We start from the raw sequence: 27083 nt of genomic DNA on the forward strand, positions 1-27083 counted from the left end.
GTGAACAGTATTGGGACTATTTATTGCTTTTTCTCATGCAGTTGAAACACTGACTGAATTGTGTGGCTGTTCGTTACCTGTGGAGGGCAGCAGCAGGCTAGAGATATATCTGAGCTACCTCCAGAGTGAAAAGAAGAATAAGAACGGAGAAGGAGAACAAAAATCCCAATGCAGCTCTATACAACTTCAAACTTGGCCCAGCGTTTTTACTATTATTCTAAAATGCTACTATATTATTATTATTTATTTAGAGCTGAAGCTAATCCAGTTTGGGCAGACTCGCCATAGGACAATAAGGTTTAACTGTAGGCTATGTATTAATGTCCTGCTCTACATGCTGTTGAAAAGGACTAGCAGAGAGAAGAGCGACCAGCACTTAGTAAGAGGCTGAAAATTCAAAAGCAGCAGAAAATTGTTTTATTTTCATTTTTAACTCCAATATGAAGAAACTGACCCCAGTGACTGCTGGAATAGGCTCTGATCCCCGTGCAACTGTGAATTGGATAAGCAGAAGAAAATGGATGGATGAAGAAACTGGACATTGGTAACATCACACAAGTGCTTTCACACGTTCAGTATCTTGCATAAGGATACTTTGGCATGCAGATTGGAGCAGCTAGGGATCAAACCATCAACCTTCCAATTAGTAGATGATCTACTCTACCTCCTGAGCCATGGTCACCTATTTAAACCAACGTCCAATCATATTATTTACTGGCAAGTATATTAAATATCCTTTTATTTGGCACATATAGGAATTTTAGTACTTATGTCAAACACGACTTACCTTAAGTTTGTGTTCAAATTATCCTAATTCTTTCTTTATTGTGGTTAGCATTTAGAGCTGTTTCCAGCTCTAAATTTCCATTAAGAAAAATTGTGGGGCAACAAATAATTTTCAAAGAAGTTTACATCTGTAGGTAACATGGCACAATCCAAAGCCGTTTACTGTGTAAAGGATGGCTAGCTTTGCTCTGTTTGATATTCATTCAGTGTTCGTGACTCACGGCTGTCAGTTTGGTTTCTAGGTGAATGATGATTCTGTCAGCAGAACAATGCTACTGATGTTTGTGAATGAAATTATGCAGAGAAAGCAGTGAAAGTCAAGGCAGGATGAGGTCCAAGAGACAACCCAAAGTGGTTCCACCAAATTGGACAAAAGACCAGAATCTTCCAGACAGTCATCACTGGTCAAAAACACATGAAAAGGCGTTAAACAGAAATTATTTTATATCATTTTTCATAGAAATTCAGTAACCTGTAACAATGTATTTTACATTTTACTCAGAAGATGGTGATAAATAACACATTTTTTTTTATTCTTCTGCCTCGTGCTCACAGTTTTAAAAATGACTGTGGTCTAGCACTGATGATAGGAGTTAATTAGCTTGGTCATCATATAGTGCCAAATCACAACAACATCACCCTCAAGGTGCTTCATATTGTAGGGTAAAGATCCAGAAATAATTATCATGAATAAAGTGGTCAATATTTATTATGATGATTAAAAATAAATTTAAAATTTACAAAGTTTCACAAGAAAATATTCTTGGTTTACTAAACCTGTATTAGGTCCTTAATAGTTAGCTCACTTGTCAGCCATATTGGAAGGCTTCCAGCCAGTGTGTATTTGGAATATTGACTAAATGTACTTTGATTTCAGTGGTAACCAAGACATTAAAACTGCATGCACATCAGGGCTGCCACAAACAATTATTTTAATAGTCGACTAATCGTGGCAGCCCTAATGCACATAGAGACAGTTTATGAAAACTTTTTTTTCTCCAAATAAGAAAAATTTAGAATTTAAAAATGTTTTTTTTAGGGGCTGCGTCTCCCTCTCACAAAGTCTCCGTTGTGAACCATTTACTAATAAGCAGCTTTCTTTGCTTTAACAGAAATCTTTTAAAATCCTTCTTCTGCTTTCATTGTCGCCCCGAGAGGACTAAAATGGACTCAAATATAGTGCGATAATATCTGTTTATTTTCACGATCTCTAAATATTTATCATCACACACGCTAACAGGATTTTTTCTGCCTCTTTGTGAAGCGACTGCACATTAGCACAACTGGCCTGCACTTAGTGAAGGCAGTGAGTGTTTTACAGGGTGACAGGGTGACATGTGTCTTCCTGTTCTACCTGGTGATTTTTCTGTTAGCAGCAAAGCTAAAATCTTTTTAGGGTTATATATGTGTATATCTATCTATCTATCTATCTATCTATCTATCTATCTATCTATCTATCTATCTATCTATCTATCTATCTATCTATCTATCTATCTATCTATCTATCTATCTATCTATCTATCTGTATATACATATATATATAAAGAGTCACTGCACCTTGACAAATATATATATATATTGTACCAAATCATTTGCATCTGAAAACAAAATCATGGTTATGCAAGCTTCTTCAGAAATGCAAATATATGGAACCTGGGTTTTATGTAAGCATTCAAGTGTCCAATTGAGCAAGCTGTCTCCTTTTATGTGGGGTCCTGTAACCTCATTAAACCTTACTTTGTGATATGAGCACAGATGGGTCTTATAAGTGGATGCATAAAGTAAAGTATGCCTTTCATCACCCAGTCAGTGCTATTCTGCTGATGGAGACTGATGCACAAATATGAAATGTCAACTGGTAAGTGATACGATCCTTTTTTTTAGCGTTTGTTGTTCCATCACTGATGTGTTTGAGTGTATGTGAGAGGCTTTTCACAACTTTCCTTGTTAACTATCCATTATAACAGCTGTATTGCAAACAGCTCATGGAGACTTTTAGTACTTTTTATTGATAAAAGGTGTCCATACGGAGATGGAAGTCTTCAAAACAAAAGTAAATCTATAATATTTGCATTAATGATTTAAACAAACAATGGTAAACTTTCTGTATGCAGTGTTTTTTGTTCATAAGCTATGGGAACTGTGTTCGTTTGAGGGATTGGCAAATAGACTGGGAGGGGGCAGGATGGACCCATATTAATAGGAACACTTGAATGAATTAGAAGAATAGGTTTTAAACATGCAGGACAGCGACAATACTGGGCACCGACTGGAGGACTGTACCAGCTTGTCTCATTCAAATGATGCAAACCTGCCTGATTGGCGGGATTTAAACGCTTGTTTCAGCACACTGTCCAAGCAAAACCAAGTCCACTCCAGAGTGTGTGTGTCTGTTTAACTGCCAGTAATCTGAAAGTAAAAAAACAAAAGCTAACTTCAGCTCCAGCCGTGTCTCATGTCATCTTTGAATTGCTAAAAAAAAAGAAAGAGGGATCCCATTAATGTTTTTTTTTTCATTTTGCATGTGTGTGTTGTTTGTGATATTTGCTATTTGGAGTGAACTTTAAACAGCAAATGATGAAATTATGACATACACGTGTAAATAAATTCCCAAATTGACACTCCTTTGTAAACCTGTGTGATTGAATGTGCTTCACTCCAACACTGTGGGCTGTCCAGAAACAGCAGCTTCTTCAGATTAATTCAGAAGAGCACCACGAGTGGATGTTTTAATTTGAGTTATTTGGTCATTTGGAAAGGTCCAGAACAATTTAATACAATTAATCTTGCTGAGTGAAGGCAGTCATTGTTGCCATGTAGCAGCAGTAAGTGTTACCCTGATTGCGGCAGTGGTGTAAGTGTCCACCAGTATTATCTCTGTCAAGTGGCTGTCCAGGTATGGTTATATGATCTTGTGAGGTAAAGCTGCCCCACAGATTTAGGTACACACAGACACAACTAAAAGCTCCACACCCCTTAACGTGTGCACACACACACACACACACACACACACACACACACACACACACACACACACGTATGTGTATATATATATATATATATATATACACACGCCCTGCGTCTGACCTGCGGGTCAAGGTGCAGTGACTCTGAGGTTGTCTAACTGGGCCTCTTGAAACTCTTGCTTTGCATTCCTGCACCCAGTGGAGGGGGGTTGCCACAGACAGGGTTATTACTGGACTGAGAGACTGAAAGAAAGACTGATAGAGAGGGAGAGAAAAGCGACAGAGGGAGGGAGAGAGGGAGGGAGGGAGAAGGGGGGGTTGAAGGAAGCTGGAAGGTATTATGCACTATTTCCTTGCCTTCCTAGAAGCTCTCACTTGTTCCCTCCCACTCGGCCGGCATTCTGTGGCAAAGTAAAAGAAAACGCTGAAAACTTGAACCTGCTTATACTCGAGCTTCCTCGGCCTTCAAACGAGCTCACTTGTTTTCTTTCCCTACCCTTCCCCGCGTATGTTTCTCGCACTCTTTCTTGCTCCTCGCCTTGTTCGTCTCTCTCCCTCTCTCTCTCTCTCTCTGGGCTGTGTGTAAGAGGATCACTTTGTTTCCGTTGCCTTTTTCCGCGGTGCTGCAGACACACATGGAGCAGAGGATTGGATTTGAGGAGATACTGACGAAGTGCACAGCTGCAATGGTCCCCTCCATCTCCACACCAGGACTAAGCCCCCCCACCGACCCACCCCAGTGTGTGTGTGTGTGTGTTTGACTCTCTCCCTCTCTCTGTCGCACTCTCTGCTATCCGGCTCTCCGTGGGGTGGGAGTTGCAATATAGTAACTCAGAAAAATGGAAGTGGATTGGAGACAGACAAGATAGGAAGCTTTCGTTCTTGGGCTCGGACGTCAGGATCTGTGTGGTAAGTGCTTTCCTCTTAGCACTTTTGACAAGTTCTGTCCCTAAGAAGAATCCATCTGCCTGAAATCTCAGGAGCACTCTTCATGGCTCTATTGATTCATTTGTTGCCTGCTTTAACTTCTTTAGTTGGACTTTAAACTCCGTTCCCAAGTATTAACAAAATAAGCCTGATTTCCCTTATATTTCTTGTCAGTCTTAAATTAATTTGGTGACAGGAAAGGCTAGATCTTTGAATTTGTGTCCCAATGATTTTTAATGATTTTTAAAACATTTTTTTATTTTATTTGGTGGGAGGGGGGGCGAGGTGGAGAGATGGGGTGGGAGCAGTTGACTGGGGGAAGGGATTTTGAAGAGGTCAAAGAGAACGGCTCGGACAGAACAATGGTTGTGAAAACTTTACTAGTCATTTAGTTACGCCTCTGTGAAACATGTGTCCGTTTGTAGCCAGGGACCCGTGCTCGACTCCAAGGAGGCTTGCTGTGGAGGCCATTTATTTTAGCTAATTCAATTTATCAGCTGCTCAGTAGCTTCACTTTTTTATGAGTTTGGAATTTTTTAATTTGTTTTTTAAATGGGGTGGAGTGCAGTTGTGAGACACCGCACAGTATTTGAGACACCGTCAGCCTCACCAACCGACAAAACTGTTCATGTCTCGTGTATTTTACACCGTCACTGCTTTTACAGGAACGAAGTGATGAACAAGAGAAAAGAAATGAGACAATGAGCAAATGTTTTGATACAAAATCATAGAGAGAGAGAAAGAGAAGTTCCCAAGTTTGCAGTGGATACGGTGGGCTAAGCTTCGATCCACATTTCATCGGCCTTTGATGAAGCGCTTGAGGAATTCAGATTTTTTGTTGTAGTGCTGTTGAAGGAATAAATAATGCAGGTTACAGGGAAAGTAATACTTTACTGCGAGCCCCCCGAATAACTCCATTGTGTGAAATGTTAGGGGGACCTCACATTTCACATATGTGAGAAGCACTGGACCAACATTTATAATAATTAACATTATTTATATATTTGAGATATGTTATTGCTCAATAATTAGTTGATAATAATATATGATAGGACTTAAGATTTAGTTTGAATTAAAAAATCCTCTGAATTGTAATTTAGAAAGAATATTGTTACCTATTTATTTTAAGTAATGTTGTAGCTCATTTAAACTCACAAATGTTGGTGCAGTTAAAAAAAAGCTTCTTGTTTCCTGAATGTAAATCATCAGTTACATGAAATATATCACTAGCATCATTTAAAATTCACATTTTATTTTACTTTAATTTTTTTTGATGTGCAAATATTCTTTAAGGGTCTGACAAACTATGTAAAGTGTCAGTTTAATAAAGTAAGCCTTTTCACTCATTTGCACAGAGAAAGCTGTGGTTTGTGAGAGTCTTGAGAAATTAGCTGAGTTGAGCAAGAAACTCATTTTAGGAAGCTACTGAACTTTAGAGCCGTGATTTATGTGTCTCACCTTGATGGTTCACTGGCAGTTTGGGGTTTTTGACCTCACTCTTTGAGGAAATCAGAACCCGTTTCTCTGACCGCCTCACTCTGTGCCTCCCTCGTTCCCTTTGTTCATTAGACATCTCAGTAACATGGGAATTGAGTGTCTCGACTGGCTGTAATGGGCTTATTTCTCCTGTGAAAGGTAGTTTTTAGAGCCACGTTTTAAAAGCCTCAGATGTGCCTCTTTTAATTTATTTATGGCGTTCTCTGAACACAGTTGAATTTATAGTATGCAGGATGAAGCCTAGCTGCTACCATAGCTCCTTTATGCATGCACACGAGCTGTGCTGCAGGGTCTGGTTCTTTATTTTGATTATGTGGGTCATAGTGTTGTGAAGGAGCACAGAACTGCACATCTTCTTGGAAAAAAAGTCTGTCAGAAAGTTGGATTTCCAGCTTCAGCAGCGTAATATGAGAGTAAATAGAAACTTAAAGTGACTGCTCAGCACTGAGGATGATGCTGTCGATCGGTTTCTTCTTGGTGAATGGCTCTTTACACACTTGCAGCTTTTGCTTTTCTCTCCCAGTGTTAGCTTGAACAAATATTAAAATAATGTAAAAATTCCAGCTGTGCTCAGAAATATTTTTTGACCCTTTTTAGGAGGTAATGGCAGAATTTTTGGATTAAAATTACTTTTTTTCTTTTTTTACAAATTATAAAATGCACTTATTAAATAATAAAGTAAAAATCTGATTTGTAAAAATGACAAAAAACTTTACTTGAGTTTCTCAGCTCCCAGAATTCAGTGCTAGTGAAGAAGACTGCAGTTGTCTTCTATGACTATTAATCAGTTGGTACGGTGCAGTTCATCGTCTAATCGGAAACCCTCTCTACTCCTCTCTGGGATGCATTTGTGTATGTTTTCCAGTAGTATGTCTGCTGGCAATCTCCACTGCTGTTTTTTAAGCCAAGTAACGACATGTCGTCAGATAACCTCCCTGACCTCCCCGGGCCAATTTTAGCCTCTCCTGCAAGCCTGTTCTAGTTATAAATTAGCCTGGTTCTTGTGCGCAGGCAGTGAAAAGGAAAAGCTCAGTTAGGAGCAGTGATTTATTAGCTGTTAGGCTTCCACTGTCATGTGACTGACAGAGGTGTCATTCAGGATGAAAACAGAAACCCAGAACGCAGGCGGGATCCGACTGGTTCAGGAAATAGGAGGTGGTTTCCTTTTCTGCCACTCAACCAGGAGAGAAGTTGCATGATTTACATTTGAGTATTCCTGCCAAGTAGTGTTTGAGTCATTCTCAGAGCCTGTTAGTGCCACACTGTACTATTTACTATGATTTTCAAGGGTTTTAAGGTAATTGTCTGCGACGTTCCTAAGTTGTTTGTTTGTTAAAATCCATAAGATGAGAGACAAACAGGAAATAAAAATGAAATACTAAAATCTTTCTAAAACTTAAGTCTTTCCACTCAGCATCCACCTTGAATTGTCAGAGGGCATTTAGCTAAATGAACTTTCATTAAGAACTGCATTCGTTGAATCCTTAGATCAAACACTTACTTATAAGGGTTTAAAAGCTTTAAACAAGCCCTTCCACCCACGTCTTCCACCCTGTTTGCTGTTGTGCATTTTCCCACTGACTTCATCTCAGCTATGCCACGTCTCCCTTATGTTTCAGATAAATATGTTTGTACCTCATCATAATGCAACCTGTGCGAACCTGTGTGCTGGTAATCATCTATGTGATGTTGCCTGAAAACCGTGTTTTATTGCTCACTGCTGCTCACCTGGCTCCTTCTCTTTCCAAACACACCACCTTGCATGTGCTTCACTCTATGACTCGTGTGGCAGCTGTATACATACTGTGCTATATGCTCTATACGTGGTCAGGCTCATCTAAAAATCGATTACTTCTGTAAATCGAGTTTTGCTTACTCCGATTACGGCCTTAATGCAAGTAAGATAATTTTGTTAAGATGTTTGTATGACAGTCCCAATAATGTGAGTATTGTCTTACTCGGGTTATGATCAAATTACTAGAGTGCATGTAAAACCAGTGAGTGGAAGCCCTGTTTGTCTCTGTTTACCAAGCAGGCTGCTCCAGTTTTTACCTCTGACATATGAATTGTTGTAACAAAGCCTGGATATCACCAGGCTGAATTCAGGGAGGCTCGTGCTGTTGCAAGTGTGGACAGTAAGAAGTTTTTAGTCGTCATTGCTTTGTTTGTTTGTTTTTGAGAATGGCTAACTAGGAGACAGTTTCTAGTTGAATTTTGCTGACTAATGTAGGCACACAGTGTGGCGTACAGTTAATTCATGCTGTTCCAGGAAGAAATATGATCAAAATAACTCCTCCAACAATGCAGCTGTTCATAGAGCAGGAGTTCGTATCCCCGAAGGCCGAGAAGAGAGGAGCTTTACAGGTGCTTCTTAGGCCTGAGCAATGTGACGATCATGTATTGTGAACAATCTTAACTTGGCATATCTGCTTTAAAGTCATAAAGTTTGCGTCATTAAATGACATTCCCTTCTCTGTGTGATGTAGACAAAAGCATGATTGGTTATGACTCCTTGGATCATTAATTAGAGTTTATTGTAAACCAGAGACAGTATGGCAGATGAAGAATAGCAGCGAGCAACAAAGGAGTCCCAAAAACAGCACTTCTGATCAGAACTTTCAAAATAAAAGCAAGATACAAATTGAATGCAGACCTTAGTGACACTGGCCTCGATTCGACTGCAAAAATAGGCCCAATCCAGCGTTTCTGTTATGATACTGATATCTGGGCTTAGGCAATTTCCTGATGCAAGCATTTAATAGTAGTTTTCTTCATTTTGAGACTCTGAATAATTCAAAATTATTGCTTTTATAACTTTATCATCTGATATGTCACAATTTATATCCAAGAATAAAAACTTACTGGATTTGTATTTGCTAGTAAATTAGTAAGTGAAAACAGGAATAATTAAAAAGTAATTACAACATAAAAATCATTGCATTTATCACATTTCAGCTCAAAGTGAGAGTCTCTTGTAGTTATACTATTTTCCTTTTTTGTCTCTCACACTCTCTCTCTCTCTCTCTCACACACACACACACACACACACACACACACACACACACACACACACACACACACACACACACACACACACACACACACATCGGGCGTGGAGCTGACATCCATCCATTCATTTATTTTCTTAACCACTTATCCAGTTCAGGGGCACAGGAGGGTTGGGGCCTATTCCAGCTGTCACTGGCTGAGTGGCGGGGTACACCCTTGACAGGTTGCCATCCATTCCATGGTGAAGTGAACTAATATTAACTGAGTTGACAACAACACTTTCTGTTATTTTAAGTGGAATAAAATCTTCCCTGCAAGTGTTAAAATGAACCAAAGACCTTCTAGCTTCTGTTCGTAATTGCTGTCTCTCCCTGAAAGTTAATGAGAGAGAGAGAAGCCTGTTCGGTTGTGTCAACTGTCTTGACCAAAGTTTGCAGTTAAATAAAAAACTTTTTCAAACATAGAAAAAAAGGAGCATGAAATGGCTCCAAACTACTGCAGCGTTTCAAAGAGATTTTACTAGGGCTGGGCCATATCATACCGTTCACGGTAATACCGGTATAATGTTGGGCAATGATAAGAAAATGAAATATCACGATAGAATATGGGTAAAACGCACATGCGCAGTGCTTTTGTTTTCATACGCACATGGCGGAAAAAGCATGGCGGCGACGGAGAATATAAGAGCGAAAGTGGATCGTTGAATGAAACGGATGAACCAGAACTGGTTTGTAAAAAATGCTGCAGCTTCACTGGTGTGGAACTGGTTTAGCTTTCGTCCGTCAGATACACAACAAAGCACTATTTTTGGTAGCGCATGCTAGCGGGCCGTCGTTATTACCGTGTTTTTTGGAAAATACGGCGCACTTAAAATCAATCCTTTGATTTCTCTGAAAATCGACAGTGGCCCTTATAATCCCGTGTGCCTTATGTATGAACTCTGGTTGTGTTTACTGACCTCGAAACGATTTTATGTGCACGGCGCTCGAAAATCTGTCAAATGTTTCAGTGCGACTTTGCTAAGCTATGAAGCCGCACCGCTTGATGGATTGTCGGAGCATTACGGCTGTCGTAGGCGGAGCCTCGCGGCGTGATACGTACTGCGCTTCAACATAATGTTACCGTATTGTGTGTGTATAACCTCTTTTTAAGTTGTGTGGATATTATACATGGTTATGCTCAGGATATGTCGGCCAATTTCCACTGGAAATGCCTTTTGGTTAAACTATCAGCGAGGAATTTGCATTTGCACTGTTAAATTTTTATATAACTTTAATGCACATAAAAACAGCTGCTTGTTTAAGTGAAAATACATTGATGGTTTTTTTTTTTGCACTAATAAAGTTGTGGAGTTGTAAAGTATTTTGTCTAGTGTCAATTATATCGTCAGTTATGTCGTTATCGCAAATTTTCAAATGTATATCGTGATAAATATTTTTGGTCATATCGCCCTGCTCTAGATTTTACCATTCTACTTTAGCTTTCCATCTAACTGTTACTCACGTAATAAGCAAAGAACAGGTTAGGATGCCTTTATTGATACATGATCCAGTTTTTTGGGTCGGGGATCCAAATATTCCATCTGTGAGTCCCAGCAGAGAGGACCATGTGGTCTACTGGCCAGACTGTAAAGATGGCAAAACACTACCAGCAAATCGTCTCAGTGTTTACTGATATGATTGGTGCAATCGTGACTTCCACAGAAAGACATCTTCAGTTTCTTAATCGAGCTGGTGGCTCGTGCCTCATCCCAATAACACTGTCCAAAAAACACGATCATCCATATGAGCACAATTGCAAACTGGGGTGGAACCACCGTTAAAGCCAAACTTTTAAAATGACTGGCAAACTCTTTCATGCACCAGCAGAAGCTTTTGAGCGTGCAACTGTTAGTACACCCATTCAATGATAAATGAACGGATTCTATTGCATTCTGTTCTATTCTATTAGCACCATAGTTTCTGTCCAAGGTGGGAATCTGCTTCTCTGATTGGCTAATGTTACAAACATCACATTATGTTTCTTAAAAAGGTCACCTGCTGGATGTAGTAAAACTCTCCCGTCCTTTAGCATGTGCCCAAACTCTGAGATGCAGGTTTACTTATTTATGCATGCCAGTTTGACAAGTCTGTTTGTTTTACAGAGTTGACACTCCCTCTCCTTTAGTACACAATGCACATGTAGCCCTCCACGAGGATGATGCACCATTAAACTGTTAGTTCACATGTTAGGACGTATTCTTAGGACAGAGATTTCATTTTTAAGTGCAATAATTTGTCATTGGATATTTTTTTAGTATTTGAGGAAAGTCATAGGGGTTGTTTACTCTTTACTTATATGGTAAAAGAAAGTCATGACTTTATGGGCGATTAGCATAACTTACTTTGACAAATAGCACGAAGTGCAGGAGGATGCTAAGTGTCATTCAACACTACAATAATGATGACAGATGATATGCGTCATAAGTCACTCATTATTGAATTATTAATGACCTGAGCGCAGTCTTGAGCATTGCCAATGGAAAATAACACAGATGTTTAGTGTTTGGGATTGTTCGCTGTGATAAATTAATACCCATGGCTACAGTTTTCAGTTCAACCTATTATTACCACATGAAGAAGAAAAGTAGAACAACATGTCGGTCTTTGAACTTAAAGTGATGTGAAAAAAATATTATCTAAAAAGCAAAGCAAGAGTAGATACACACATACACATGAGCACACATGCAGCATTGGATTCTGGCACAAATGGCCCCCAAAGGGTTGTTTATAAAGGGGGTGATGTCATGTCTGTGATGGAGGCTGTGTCTCTTTACCAGTGATCCATTTCTTACCCAGCTGTCCTTTGTGCTACTTAGCAGAAAGGAAGAACAAAAGAAAGACGGATATAAAGATGCAAGATTATTTTACATTCCTTTCACCTCCAGCTCACTTTATACCTGCCATTAAAAGGTTTTAGTTATTGATACGATGGTTTTTTTTCTTCATTTGTTTTTGCCCATTTGATATTTTCTGTCCTTTGCTGCACAAATGTAAGGAGGGAAATAAAAGAGCACAAGTCAAACATTGTGTTTCTACTGTATACCAGAAGGCGGTTGTTGGAGTGACCGCGTCTAGGACGCTGATTAAACAGCATCCCAGTGCTTACTGTGAGGTGCTCACACCAGACTGCTTCTGCAGTTTTGCTATTTGAACACCTTATTTGAAAAAGTGCTCATCTTTGTACTTTCACTAATCCAATTTACATATTTATTATCTTATTTAGTGTTTCAGCAATTTTATTCTGGACAGTTGCCCATTTCCTGGGTCAAAGGATCATTGGCAATTTGTCTGCTTGTCTTTGAGCCAACAGGAGTTCGTTCTTCTGTGCAGACAAAGGGTCGCGGGACTTCTTTGTGGCATCGTACGTGTGTCTGCGTGTGTTTATGTGCGTGTGCGCATATGTCAGGTCTAGTGTTTCCAGCCCCTCGACTCTGCACTATTTTAAACAGCTTGGCTTCTTTAACCACCGCGCTCTCTATGGCGGGCACGCATATAAGTGCTGTGGGGGGGTTGTTGGGGGAGGGGAGTCCATATAGAGCTCAGGGGGCTCCCTGGGAAATGGTTTCCATACATTTAGCGTTTCCTCTTTGTGGTGCAGCAGGGTTGTCGCGTCAAAGCTGTGGTACAAGGAGGGGTGGAGGTGTTGGATAATGCAGACACAATGGGCTAAGGCAAACATTAGGAGTGAGACAAAGGACACTCCGCTTAGGTCACAGGGGGGGCAGCTCTTCCCATTATCTAAGGGAAGTGATCTTAACTGAGGGACTTTTTAAACCCATCAGCAAATTAGGGGCAGCGCTGAGCTGCTGGTGTGCGTTCGGGTCATGATCAAAGCCTCGAGAGTGGGTCTGTTTAAAGAGGAAGGCCGTAAAGCAAAGGACAGCAGTCACAACACAGCACAACATGAGGCTGGGTTAGCGCTGAGAGTGCTATCATGACCGTGTTATCATTGTCACAGTCGGGATATTTACTCATGGGAAGCAGAGGATAACTTCTTTCTCATCTGCACTAAAAACAGCACAAGCACCGTATGTCATATGGTCAGCTGAGTGTTTCTGCACCATACACGTGTGTTCTAAGGCGAGCCAATCTATAATCATGCTACACCTCTAATAAAAATTGGCATCAGTTATCTTTTTTTATATAGAATAACAAAATTGTGTTTCAGTTTCATTGTGTCAAATTATCATCTAGGTTTTTGTAATTGTGTTTTCTTTGGATATAGTACAACATTAGGTTTTACCTTTCTAGTATGACTTTGTATAGTTGTTGTCTAATCTGCTGTTCAGAGATTTGGGCTATACAGTATATTTAGCTTGAATTAATAATTTACTTAAATAATTTATCATTAAAATAACCACCAAAGGATTTTTTAACATCACTAATTTATTTAGACACTCCCATATTTGCTAACCACTTTAGAGCTGAGACGTAGGTCAGCTTTTAGTATTTTTTATGAGCTAAGCAGCTTGTCACGTTCCACTCTAATTTATTGCTTGAAAACAGAGTGTCAATTACGTGGTAATTACACGCTGTTAAAGCTACTGCTTAACTGCTGGACATTATGAACATTTATGTCTTTGTTTCTCACTAAACATTTAATTTACTATTGGGGTGTTCAACCATAAGGAAACAGTGCGATCAAAGCAATTAACCTGTCGTTAACAAATTTTAAAAGATTTCACTGAAAAATCACTGAAGAAAATTGATGGAGGGAAAAGCTAGAAAAGAAAAGCAGAAATCTTTTTGCCAAAAAGCTCAACTAAATGTCTCCATATTCACTTATTGCGCTTCTTCTCCTTTTTTTTGTTTTTTGAAACCTTATGCGTGTTTGTGTGGCTGAAGGACCATTATGGGACAGGCTTTTAAGGGAGATCTGGGAAGTGGAAACCTAATACTGCCTGACTGCTGCTCTTGTGTACATGAACCCCACAGCTGCTGGACAGAGAGGGAGAGAAACTGGGGAGAGAAAAATGGAGGAAGAAAGGAGGAGGGGATATAGGAGAGCACGGTGTGCTCGGTAATTAGTTGTCTGGTTTTGTATTGACCAGTCTGGTGCTTGGGCCTTGGGGACTGTTAAATTTGCAATTGAAACTGAAAGGATTATGCATCCAAAAGACATTAAACAGGAGCAATGAATAGATTGTGGGCCACACGGTGGACTACTTTGTTTTTCTTTTTTTTAATCTTCTTCCATCTTCTTAGACGAGCTCGTACTTTCCTTGTGAGAAGCTGATGTTTTACATGTTACAGGTAAATTACAAAAATGTACTGTAGGGTCATGACAGTTTTACATTGTGATAATGGCAGCCCGTTTTAAGAGTCAACCATTACAAAAACAAACACTACACTGGTTCGAGTCATCATTCGGGGTCAGTTTATTAAAAGCAGACAAAGTCTGAAATCATTGCCACATGCTACCTGCTGCAGAGTGCGATGCGAGTCTAATGAAATGTGTTTGAATGGAGACGTGGTGACCACGTGTGGGAATTGATGGCTCTAGCCTGAGCTGCCCAGGGGGGAAGGAAGATTTGTGTCTGTGTTTATTGGTGCTGAGGTTGCTCGTGCTTGCTGCAGTGGGCCCACAGAGTAGGTAACACCTTCCAAGTACTTGCTGAATCTTATGGCCCAGAGAGATTCCCTTTAGATGCACTGCCAGCGTTGATTTAAAACGATCAAACTGGTGTGCGTCAACAGTTTAGTGACTTTTAGCAGGGGAAAGCAGAGACGGGCACAGGAATCGCTTCAAACTAAAGTGTAACGTAGCCCCTTTCTAATGACTTCCATTGTGTGTTAGGGTCCGCTGTACCTGCCGTTCTCACCCTTGGGAATGGTGCAGCATGCCAAAAGTGACATCACCCTTGCCGTCGCAAGCCACACTTTGTTGTCGTTTCAGCCGTGAACCTCTTAACCTGCCAACACCACCAGAGTGAACACACGAGTGTATGGTTGTGTCAGTTTTTGCTGCTGGTTTAATGAAGCTCAGAGATTCACAGACCATACAGAGGCAGATGATGATGCCACAGTTTGAAACGATGAGGCTTTGACTTCTTCTCTTCCTATAATGTGGAGCTTTGTCTGAGTGGAAACGCTTATCGTTCAGGTGAACACTGCAGTGAGTACTCGTGCCCTCAGAGCTGGTATAAATGGTACGGCGCTGCAGCAGCAATGTTACTGTTACTGGCAAGTATAATGGACCCATCAAGCAGGCCAGACCTTACAGTGGGGAGGCAGAGGGTGACTTTTAAAAAGGCAGGCTATAATATGAAGGACCTCTTTGCTTCCATCTGCATCGAGCATTTGAACCTGCTGAACTGTGAGCCTTGAGTGTGTCTTGTGGATGATAGAGGGGTGATGTCATGCTCTCTCTCACTGTTTGTGTAGCTGGCAGAGCCCGGCGTGCTGCTGGAGAGAGTCGCACACTATGACTTAGTCGAGAGCAGAACAGCCCTGTGGGACGCTGCCAGAAAGTTCCTGCCTGCTCCAAAAACTCTGGTTTCTGCTTTTTCCTCTGATTCTGCTTTGACACGATGATTCGAAATCTTGTACCAACAGTCCGTGTTTTTAATCTGTTCGAGTGTCCTGTGACGCTTTGCGACCCAGAGCGAGGAGGCACTCTTTGTAGATAAAACACACAATCTGGTCGAGATCCCGCTTTGTGATTATCACAACGTAAATACAGGAGAGCCTGAGCACAGGTGGCTGATGCTGGGCTGATGGTAACCAGACCGGACTGATGTGTGCATGGAAAAGAAATCACTGCTGTAATGTCACGCATAAACAAAGCCTGTTTTCTAAACCTTGCCATGTTCGCTTGAAACATCATACAGCTGAGCGTTTTCACATTGCCAGAACAATGAGCCAACTCCAAAACAGCAGCATGGGCAAACCTTCTTTTCTTTCACATTTACGTAAATATTTTCCCTAAACTTACAAAAATATGATTAGACAGAAACATCTTCTTTAAAAATAGCACTTTTGCTGCATTAATGCTTGAAATAAAAAATGACAACATAAAGATAAAATCAAATCTTTTCAATTGGAATTGTAGTTAAATTAAAGAATAAAGCCAAATATACTGCACATGTTAGGTGTTTATTATTCTGTCATATAAATGGTTGTATTTTTGTTTTAGAAAAACAAAAAAGAAAAACCACGGCCTTCCTGCAAAGGAAAACCAGAGTTAAAGTACTAGTATTTTTTTGTGTGCGTATTTTTATTTACTTAACAAATATATTTTTGTTTTATATATCCAGAAATAACAGGAAATGCATTGCCTTATAAATAAGTGAGCCAACACAGCTCATTGCCTCAGTCATATATGTTTGTTAGTATATTTGTACTCGCGCCCCAAAGGCCCATTTCTGAGCCTGGACAAACCCTGTAATATCTTCTAAATTGCCCTAAATGTTGTGAGGATTACTTTAATTTTCTGCACTATTAGGCATTTTACCTCAAGAAATGTGTCTGAAAGGCTTTGTGACATTTATTCTGATGATGTTAAATTTCTGGTTTAGTCTGTTCGCTTCATCTTCATTCCCTGACTCAGCAGCCAACTCCCAGAGAAAGTTCAGATTTTCTATATTTTTGGATTTTTTCAGGCAAAAACAGCTTTTTCAGACCGACTGCTGCATGCGGCACTCCATCGTCTGCTCGTCAGAATGAGGTGGCAGGTTTTGAGCTCCTGTGCTCATCTGCAGTTAAGAACCTTGCCAACTGAGACACCCCCACTCCCACACACACACACACACACCCCACCCCACCTTCTATTTGGGGGTCTCTGACTCCCCTCCCCTCATCCCTCCTGGTAATAGATGGCCTCCTCGCTTTGAGCTTGAGCCCACCTTTAAACAGCTAGACAGGACTGGGGTTTGTCTCGGGCCAAGCGGTGGAGTGGAACAATAGGAGTGTGTGACATTGTCTGGTGTGTGTTAGGAGACCGACGTCTGTCTGAAACATACGTACAAACACGTGATGGCGTTCTCTTCACACAGCTGCCTTTACCTGTGCCTGCCAGGTAGCAGAGAGGGAACACGGGACATCCAGGGTATGCACATCTGCACATTTTTTCCTCTTTTTCTTTTTAAGCCACTGCCGTTTGTCAAACGTGGCTTCGCGCCGAGGCATCCGTCTCCACATCACGTTCATTGCCGTTTCCATGCTTCCCGCTGTTTGTCTTTGACGACAAACCCTTTGTCTGGCTGAAGCCTTTAACACAGAGGGGCTGGGATGGAGCCTCCGTGGATCTGTTCTTATGTCTGTGTACGTGTTTGTGTCCATTCACGATAGACCATCTCTGAATATGTGTGTGTTTTCGATTCATAAGCTGCTAGGACAGACTGCAGCATTGACCTTGGCTTTGTTGAAATGTGTGTGAGGAGAGCATTTATGCGTGTGTGAAAGGAGTTTTTTCTTTTTTATTGTTCTGTCTAAAAGTGCTTATGATGCCACGATTCCTGTTATCTGCAGTAAAGGAGCATGTAGAGTTCTCCCTGCAAATCTGTTTTCCCTGCAGTGGCTCCATGGGACAAGGATCTTGTAGATTTCTCTTTTCTTTTTTTTTTCTTTAGCATATTCTGCATTCATATGGAAATAAGGGGCAGATGAGGGACAGAATCTCACATCAATTTGATTGGGCCATGAATAGCTGCCAGTGTGTTTGGACTGACCCAGCGCTGCCTTAAAGGCACTGCCCAGCCTCTGCTCTAAGACCGCAGAGCCGAGCACATTTTCAGCTGCGACGCACACGTGTTCGTCCACACACGCGCGCTTCCACCAAAGATGAAAAAGCAGATGCTCATAATTGTACTCATACAATTAGTTACACTCGAGCACTTAGGAAGACAGAACGCTGTCTCATTCTCTGTCACTGTCTCTGTGTTGCACATATACAGACAGCCACGCCAGATCCCAGGGAGACGTTAGTGTCGCAATACGCTCGTCTTTTTTTTTCTTCCTTTCTCGCAAATCCTTTTTTTTTCTTTTTTATTAAATCCTCACTCACCCTCTTTTTCCCAGCAAAACGGATGTCATGATGATGGGCCTCCTTTAGCATTATTAAGGAAGTTTGACTTTATGCTTCCATTTAGTTTTGGGCCAATGAAAGATGCTTAAAATATTTTATTACAATATTTCCCTACATCTTACAATTAAACAGGACAAATAGATGTCTGTTTACATAAATGCAGAGTTAGAGTTGCTGCAGTTAAAACACAAATATAATTTTCCATGTGAAATATAAAATATTTCACATTAAAAAAAGAAAAGAAAATTTTAGCTTTAAGGTTTTTGTGGTTTTGTGTTATGTAATACTGTAACCCTGAGAAAATGCACAGGCATCGGTTGGATTAAGGTAATATGCTTTTTCTACGCTGTCTGTGAATTAATATTGTATGTGAGGAGTCCCGTTTCTAATAAATTTTGAGTGTGTTTCCTTCCCGGGCACGTCTGGTACAATGGGCCTCCCAGACCGAACTATTGCAGTTGGATCTAGCAGCAGGAATCCATCAAACAAGATTTGTCTCGGTGGATATGCTGGTTTTGTGCTCAAGAATTAGAGCCCACCACCCATATTCAACCCTGGTCTGAGTTACTTTGTCTTTTATCAAACTAGACAGTCCCTGAAAGCGTGGCTGTAGAGTTTTAATTCATTTAGTAATGCATCGTCTCTCTCTTTTTTTAAATAATGTTTTTAAAATATGATAACTGCAATTAGGCTTATTTCAATAACATAGACATTTAAAAAAATAAAATCAAGTAGATAAAGTAGAAAGAACCGATTCATTGTTCTTACTCGGTTTTATTAGGATATTAAACGATTTTTTCACAAGTATTCAGCACCTACTTTAAGATAAATTAATAACATTTATTAAAAAAAATTTTGTGCTTAATATTTAACCTGAAATTAAACTTTTTTTGCTATTAAATTTCCTTCATGAAAGTATTTGTTCTGCTGCTGTGCATTTCATCTGCTAGATTATCTTCGCTTTCTCCCTGGTGGCCGTTTTGTTCTGTTTTCCGAGTTTATGGTTAAATTTAGGCAGAGTTAAATATTTTGCCTGCTGAAGCATGGCATGTCCGCTTTAACACCAAGGTCCAGCCTCTGTCTGTTAAAAGAGCAATGTGTTGAAGGAGGGCCTCAGTGTGTGTGCGTGCTGTTTTGTCTCTCCATTAGCACCCATTCAGAGACAAAGAGTTAGAGGAGCAGACGATGGGCTTGTTAACACACAGGCATTAGTGAGTTAGTGTGTGTCTTTGTGAGGGAGGGGACACTCCTCTAGTGTTATGGGGCTTTCACCACCGATACACTACACTCCAATACCACAAGTGTCCAGCCACTGAATAGGGAGGATTTGTTGCTGCACACCTAATTAAATAGTGCTTTGGGTAGTGGTTGTGGTGAGGGGCCCTTTGTTCCAGTCCACCTTCTAAAGCACCTTGGAAAGCTTAGTGTTTGACTTTGGTGACAGTGGAGGTTAGACCCAGCCTCTCTGTGACAAATGCAGCAGCTGCCTTTCATATACGATGATCATAGCTGGGACCTACAGACATGCCCAGCGAATTGCTGCACATTTTTAACTTAATCACCCAATTAATAAAGTGATTGATTCATTAAAAAACAAAAGAAATGTGAGTTTGTTTGTTTTTCCCTCCCACAGTGAAAATGTAGTGAAACAATGTGAGATAGATGACAGAGTGAAAATGTTGTGGATCTGCTTAGTGTTGTAGGTTTTGAGCAGGACTGACTGCTGGGGGGTGAGGAGATTATGATGCCCTCTGCTTTGTGTAACAGCCTATGGGCTTGACCTGAGGGAGGGAGACTTTGTGGCCCTGAGAAGGGACAACACATCTGAAGTCGGTTCAGAGTTTGCACTTTCTTTTGGATAGAATCTAGATTTGAGGTGGTAACTGTTCTCTAAAGTTATATTATTACAGTTTATATAGAATCCAGTGTAATCTTTGTGTTATTGTTTGTTTCTCTGTAAGTTAATTATTAAAGTTTTTGCCATCACCTGATATTTTAGTGCCTAGGAATTGGTCACGTTTCTCCCCTTGACAACCCTAAAAGAATAGCATTAGCTAGCACACAAGATAATATGATATTTCCCTCAGTCCACCTTTAATTTATGACAGTGGTAATCCTCATTGCTTCTGTTCTCCTGTGCACAGCTGACATTAAAGTGAATGGTAGTTTTTTTTTAGATATGTAAGCTGCAGTCACAATCTCTTACAGGAATATCTGACAGGGTCACTCAGCGATCGAGGGGTTTTTGGTTGTTTGGTTAGCTCTGCTGCCTCATCATGAGCTGTGAGAGCAGACGTGGTGGAGCAGCACTCTGGCATTCAGCTGCCACCGATTCCAGGCAGGACGATGGTGATGGTGGGTTGCTGGTTTACCTGTGTGTTCCAGGAAACATCTGCCAAAGCTGCTGTTTGGTTGAGTGTGTGCTGGTAAATGTGTGGTGCAGAGAAATCAAACGCATTTATTTATTGTCTCATTTACTGCCAGTTGTTCTAGTATGAACAGTGGAAAAATTATTTGCTTTTGGATCCATTAGAGAGGAGAGGATAGTTTCAGATGATAGAGAAGAAACACACACACACACACACACACACACACACACACACACACACACACACTTGATCAAAAGGAATAAAAGATGTTTTTCTGTTTTTATTTCATCATGGGGTATTTTGACACACATTCCAGAAATAATTGATTTAAAGAATTCAAAAAATATTTTAACTTGAAGGAAAAATATATAAAAGGCTTCCCTGACGTATTTATTTTCACATTGTTTCATAATTCTGTTGTGTCTTTTTAAAGATTGGATCGTGTGAGTGCGTAACATGAGACGGGAATGTTGAGCTTGTCTTTGTGGCAGATTTGGCCGACTTGTCCCCGTCACTGTGTCGTATAAAGGTTCAGTGAAGAATCCCCTCCCCTCCACCCCATGGTCCCATCTCTGCCATTGTTCCTGCTAACATCAGTCAGCTCTGTTTTTTACATGCAGCCTTTTTTTTTGTTTCATATCCAGGATGAATAATGTCCTTTTTATTTTCAGGCCTTGTCTCATGTTATTTATCTAGTTTATCTTCCCTTTCAGATTATGTTTAATGTAAAAAACAATTAAATGAAAATGAATTTATGTTGCATATTTTACTCTTTTGTAATTTTTTAAAATGTTTCCTAAATAAGATTGAAAATAAATTATAATTTTTTTAAAGCAATTTAATAATTTTGAAATTATAACATTGTATCTGTAGTGAGATGTTTATCACGCAGTTAGCAGCTATTATTTGTTTCAATCAACATTTTAAGAGATATTCTTGTTAGTTTAATTTTTTGTCACAACATAAACTGGAACTGAGTTTTAATCATAGAAACCCAGACTACAGAGGAGATGCACTGTTTGCAATCAGCTGGCAAACTGCTTTTTTTTTGTCTGTTTAATTATAACATTTAATTTCACATGAAAGCAGATTTTTCTTCAAGCAGGGCGAGACCTCCAGCTGCTCTGGTTCTGTGCTGTTAGGATGTGGGCTCTGGCAGCAGCGGTATTTTCGGAGGAAGGCCCGGTAGTCGCTGTGGGATCAGCCTCAATTGTTGTGCGAACACAATGCCTTTGCGTCCTTACTTCACTGCTTCTTTTGCTTTGCTTCCCCTGCCTTTGAATTTGCTCATTTTCTGCCCTGTTTTGTTCCCCCCATCGCCCCCTTTGATTGGCCCCTACATAGCAACTTGTCACATGGAGCGTGTAGTCTATAACTGCTCCTCTCTGAACCTTTTGCTTTTTAAATTCAATGCGAAGTGGTACATTTCTGCACTTAATTTTTGTAACATGTTTTATCCAATTAAATGCAGTTAGAAAAATTCTTTTAGCATTAACTGTTTTTAAGTATTGTTTTTAAACATTTAAAATATTTTAAAAAAAGATGTTAACACAATTAAATAAATTCAAACCACTTATTAATAATGTTAAATCAAAAATAAATTATTGTAAAATAAGTACATGAGATAAAAAAAAATCTAACAATTACTTTTCTACTTTCAAAATAAAAAATAATCAAATAAAACCATAAATCCATATGTGAAATAACAAAATGAGTTTTTCTTTATGAATCACAACAATCACCTTATATGACTGTACAATGCTGATATGTTGACATTGATCGTGCCACCTTTTACTGTCATCAAGCCTCTCACTGCCTTCTCTCTTTGGCCCAGTCAAGTGCACATATGCTCATCCATAACCATTTACTGCAGCAGTTCAATATGTAAACACACACACACACACACACACACACACACACACACACACACACACACACACACACACACACACACACACACACACACTTGACGTTAATAAAAGCACATCGTTTTAGCTGCCTTCACATAATGATTGTATTTAATTAATTACCAGGACTTGACAGGTCGAGTGGTTTTGACTTGAAATCATATTGTCATTGGGTCTAATAATGAGCCAAGTAATGCAGTAATGTATGTGTTGCTTAATTTATTTATTTTGTACGTACAGCTAATTCCTCAGAATATAACTGAGCAGTTCATATTTTTTCAATTTTCTATTTTGTATAGTTGTTTTGTTCCTTTACATATGACTGGAGTCATTCATGTAAATAGTTTACATTTGTTTTACAAATGTTGCAATTGCATTAAACAATTAATATTTAAGTGCTTTATGTCTATTTATAAATTTTAGTTGCAGATTTTTTCGATTCAACCAATTTTCCTTTTTGTTTTTTTATTTTTAGACAGGTTTTTTTTGCAGAAGTTTAATTAATTAATAACTAAAAATTCATTTGTAATCATAGCACGCTAATATAAATATAATACTAGAGAATACTATAGAAATCAAGCATGTTGGATCATCCAGTGATCAGTGAGGGGTGAAGAAAGCAACTCAGCTCTTTTCTGCATTCATCACTTTAGCAAAATACCAGACCACATCAGGAATAAACTTGGCAACAACTGTTAAAGATGACATTTTCTTTGCAAAAAAAAAAAAATATATATATATATATATATATATAATTATAAGGATAGATAGATAGATATTCTTACAAGTATTAAGAAAAGGAATCACAGCTCTGGGCCCACAACACAAACCTGAGAAGAGAGGGGAAAAAATGCTGGCTAAGCTATCCGTTTCACACACGCGGGGACAGAAGGTTCGATATTCATTCGATCGATGAATGAAAAGGCACAATGGCAAAATCGGACAGGCTCCTTTTCAAATCCACGTCTCCAGTGTCCCCCCCCACCCACCCACCTCTCCCTGCCGCCCCTCCACAGTCTGCAGTCGCTGGGCGGCTGGTGTGGCAAACAGAGAGAGAAAGAGAGAGAGGGGAGAGCAAGGGTTACATCAAGGCTGCTCTCTGGACCGTGCAAACAAGTCTAGACCAGTGACCTGTTCAATGGCTCCTTTTGAGGAGTGGGGCAAGTTCGGTCAGAGCGAGGAGAAAGGCAGGCACAGCCTCTTTTCACTGCCGAAGCAGCTCACAGCTCGCGATCGACAGGAGGTAAGGAGGGCCGGGAGGGCAGGCATCTGCTTCCATGGTTACAGGCCGGGTATGGGGACCCTACAATTGAGGAAGCTCCGTTCTCATGCTCCCACAGAGGCAATGTCACGCATTTTAAAAATGCGTCAGGCCGGGGCGAGGACCACATCCACCAGCGGCAGAGTCGCTCTTTCAGTGTGGAAATAAAATGATAGCACGTCTGTTTGAGGGGTGCAAAAAGAGTGTGTGGGGGGGGCCTTTGGGATGGGGGTGGCAGCATGTGCTTGGAAAAGAAAGAAATGCGTCACATGATTGAAATCCTAATTCAAAGTAAGGTGTTTGTTTTTTTCCCGCGAGCTGCAGTGATTTTCACAAATGCGCCCGATGTGTGTTTTTAGCGGCTTTGGTGGTGAAATGATGTGGTTTTGTACAAGTTCGTGGCACAAATGATTTATCCTCAGAGGGAGCAAAGGTCAAGGTTTATATGGTCCGATATCTTAATGAGGATTCTCCCAAAGCAGCAGAAAAATGGAAACAAAATAATCTTTTTTAAATTTCTTCCGCAGGAAAGACGTTTTCATTTCTTTCTTTTTTTTTCCTTTCTTTTTTTTTTTGCCAGTGATTTCAAATTCAAATCAGCTCTAGTGAAATGTGCATATTTGTTACTTTAGCACAACGTGTGTGTGACGGTTTTGGATTGCAAACCAGTCAAATGTGAGGAGTCACATCTGTCTGTTTATTTGTTGATTTGTTTGTGTTTGGGCACAAGCTGTGTGTGCGTGTCTGTGTGCTCGTGTGCACGCGTGCGTGTGTGCCGAGTTGAATGGATGCTTTGGGCTTTTCTTCACGAAGGCGGGGTGTGTTGGAACGTTGAATTTGGTCATGCAGCTGACGCTTTACCCCTTAAAACACTCCAAACAGAATGAACAGATGGCCGGCCCTCAGGAAGGGCTCGGGGCGTTGGATTTGCTCTCAGACCGTGGGAAAGTCTTTGGCTGACTTCACCTGCTCGGGGAGCTGATGTGACTGGATTAAACGGCAGTGAAAGAAATGAGAAATTAAAACTAACACAGAGCACGGTGCACGGAGCTTTGTACGATTGCGAGCATTTGACTCACATCTTGTTTAGCAGTGGAAAAAAGGGACAAACTGAGACCCGCAGAAACTGATTCAGTGTTTAAATTTAGAGCTTTTAAACACAACAAACATGCTTTGTATATTGTTATTTTTCTTTGTATGTGTGCAAAGGAGAGCAGGGTGGATGGGTTCAGGTTTTTTTTTTTTCATATGTCTTTGTAATCCTAATTGGAAACAGTTGATCCTCAGTTTGTTGAGACATTAGACATGATGTTTGGCCATCTCACCCTCTGCTTTTGATCATCTCTGTCTCAGAGAGACAGCCATGTGCAGGCTTTGATTTATTGTTATTAAAAAAGAATGGGGCTGTTTGTCAGCCTTCCATCTGATTGATGCTAAGATGCATGCACACTTCAATTTAATACTCTTAAAAAGAAAAAAAAGGCCCACGTCTGTGCACTTAATGGCTCATTAATTATGTGTTTGAATGTGCAATAAACTTAGATGGATTATCTGCACTGAAAGGTTGTGTTTTGTTCATTTCATTTAATGTGTGGATGCTGGAATTTATACAGAAGCCACTTAAGGATGTGCTGACAGGTGTGAAACTCCATTTCAGACCTCACGAATGAATCATCGAAAACAAAAATCACTGCCACAGCTGAGATAATGATGGGTGTAGCGTGATGTCCGGACAGGTAGCTCTTTATTCACCGCTCAAGGATTCACTTCCGTGATCCGATTGCAGCTTTCGGCAAAGGAGCAAAAAGATGGTGTCCTTAGGCTTTGTGATTACCAGCAGGATGATTTTTTTCTTTCTCCCACAGTTTTTATTGGTAGTGGTTTTACTTGTGGCAGGGACTTCAATAGATATAGAAAATTAATTTGACAAGTGTCTTTGCACATGGGTAAATATTTGCCATATTGTTGTATTTATGACACCAGTTCAGTCATTTCCAAATGTCAACTGATAACCACAAGAATCCTTGGTTGGTGTTAGTCCAAGTGCTTTGCTCTCAATGAAATACTCCATTTCAGTTAAACTACAAAAAAGTAGAGTGCATAAGAGTTCAATTTAGGCAAGAGTCAAGTGCTCTCCATCTGAGAAGTGGGAAGGGAGGAGTTGTTGGGTAGTGGAGGAGGCTGTGGAGGACTAATCAGATGTGTTTATGTGCTGAGCAGCGTAGTCAGTGTTAGACAAGAAATGTGAACTTGACTACAGAGAGCCTTTGGGAGTATAGGTGCATGTGCTCTTGAGATTTAGCCAAAGTTTGGTTATTTCTGGAAAGGGGTTTGCGCCATAAGGATTAGGTCATCCGGTTGTATATTCCATATTCATTTGGAAGACGTGCCCTAGCGGAGCAGCGATGATGTGACAGCGTCGACAGCAATTAAAAAGAAATGGTTGTTTCTTTCTCTCCCTTTTTTTCTTTTTCAAGCTCTCGACCCGATCGGTCCAGCTAAGCACTTCATTCAACAAGAAGTGATGTTCCAGCTGTTTTTTTCTCCCTCTAATTGCATACGTGCGAGCTCATCTCTGCCTCTCAAAAATGTCTCATCTAAATTCAAAAAGTTCAAGAAAATACATTTTTCTGTGTGACTGCAGAGCCGCGCAGCATTGCTAGAGCTGGGCTCTGACACTGGACCAACACTAATTGGGTTACTAGAGCTCGTTCCCTATTCGCTCATACCCTATATATAAATACACACTAAGAGACATTTTGTGCTCCGGCCTGGCTGACCTGTTCACATCATGGTTTATTTTTATAGTGGTAATTTGCCATTGGCCTGATGGTTTGGTTTCAGAGGCCCACATCATTAATCATGGAGGGCATTACTGCAGTGTAATTACACTTTCTCTCAGTGAACCCGCAACATATAACGCAAACACAGTTAGCTGCAAAGTATGCTCGGCACAACGGCAGGGGAGGGCTGCTGTGTCTGTATTGTTAAAATATTGCACTCTAGTTTCGAATAGAAAAGAACGAGTTTAAAGGGTGCTCAGAAAATGCAGTGGTCAAAATCCCTTTTAGGTGCGTTTGTAGAGAGCGGCTGTGTTTCACCAGTAACTGTTGCTGATGATTGACTACAGTGGAACATCCTCTTAAGGAATGTTGTTTGAAGGTGGTGTTAAGAGCTTAAGAGTTGACAATAATTAAAACCACAAACACGCCAGGAAACAAATGGAAGTATGCATGTGTGCTGTGGGGGGGTTAACGGGTAAGTTGGAATCAGTGACAATGCCGTATAACCCCTT

At 40.3% G+C, this 27083-nt stretch overlaps 1 long non-coding RNA gene across 1 annotated transcript in view; it reads left to right on the top strand.

Moving 5' to 3' along the window:
- The first annotated feature begins 4105 nt into the window (after positions 1-4105).
- LOC101477398 (uncharacterized) overlaps positions 4106-27083 on the top strand; it is a 44346-nt gene continuing 21368 nt past the window's right edge. The window contains exon 1 of the long non-coding RNA XR_001167782.4: positions 4106-4661. This is a non-coding gene — a long non-coding RNA (uncharacterized LOC101477398). The remainder of the gene's footprint in view (positions 4662-27083) is intronic.

The sequence above is a fragment of the Maylandia zebra genome, linkage group LG10 (genome assembly GCF_041146795.1).
Source record: "Maylandia zebra isolate NMK-2024a linkage group LG10, Mzebra_GT3a, whole genome shotgun sequence".
Classification (NCBI taxonomy): domain Eukaryota; kingdom Metazoa; phylum Chordata; class Actinopteri; order Cichliformes; family Cichlidae; genus Maylandia; species Maylandia zebra.